The sequence below is a fragment of the Schistosoma mansoni genome (assembly GCF_000237925.1).
Source record: "Schistosoma mansoni, WGS project CABG00000000 data, supercontig 0041, strain Puerto Rico, whole genome shotgun sequence".
Classification (NCBI taxonomy): domain Eukaryota; kingdom Metazoa; phylum Platyhelminthes; class Trematoda; order Strigeidida; family Schistosomatidae; genus Schistosoma; species Schistosoma mansoni.
Genome location: NW_017386027.1, coordinates 1,602,532 through 1,603,153, shown reverse-complemented (window position 1 = coordinate 1,603,153; position 622 = coordinate 1,602,532). Strand labels below are relative to the sequence as shown.

At 46.5% G+C, this 622-nt stretch overlaps 1 protein-coding gene across 1 annotated transcript in view; it reads left to right on the top strand.

The window, feature by feature from the left end:
* Positions 1-622, top strand: part of Smp_063000 (smdr1) — a gene marked incomplete at both ends in the record, with an annotated part of 41,116 nt that overhangs the window by 31,356 nt on the left and 9,138 nt on the right. The gene's annotated exons all lie outside the window — the stretch shown is intronic.

The window sequence follows — 622 nt, the reverse complement described above, 5'->3', positions numbered from 1 at the left end:
CTCGTCAGCAAGGTGTACCTGTAATCTTGAGGGAACTGGTGCTCCTGACGGACTAGATCCCGTGTCACTCAGCTTCACAGTCAGAGACGTTACCACTGAGCTACTCGGGCCGCGACGAGTGCCAAGTAGCACAGAACCCGGGTCCAAAGTTTCCTGTTGACCACCTCCAACCACCATCTTATTTCAACATTGTGCACGCAGTGTCGAGCCATCTAGACTAGTGGCCACATTGCAACTTGATCGATAGCATTCGATCAGCACTAAGAAGGACTTGACACGCATGACATTGATCACCACCCAGTGATCAATCAATTGAGATTTTAATAAATGAATTCCTAGGGTATTTAAGGCACTTCATAGAAGTGACAACGAATGAGTACAATCAGAGAGAGAATGAACAGAAAATCTTTCGATCTCATAGCTTTTAAGATATCGGTTAGGTGCTCTGGTGCGAGACTGGTAGGTCCTGGGTTCGAATCTCGCGAGTGCGGGATCGTGGATGCGCACTGCTGAGGAGTCCCATAATGGGACGAAACGGCCGTTCAGTGCTTCTTTGTTTTCCATGGTGGTCTAACTTCAAATGACTCATGATTTCAACTATGGAAATTAAGATATTTGTTAG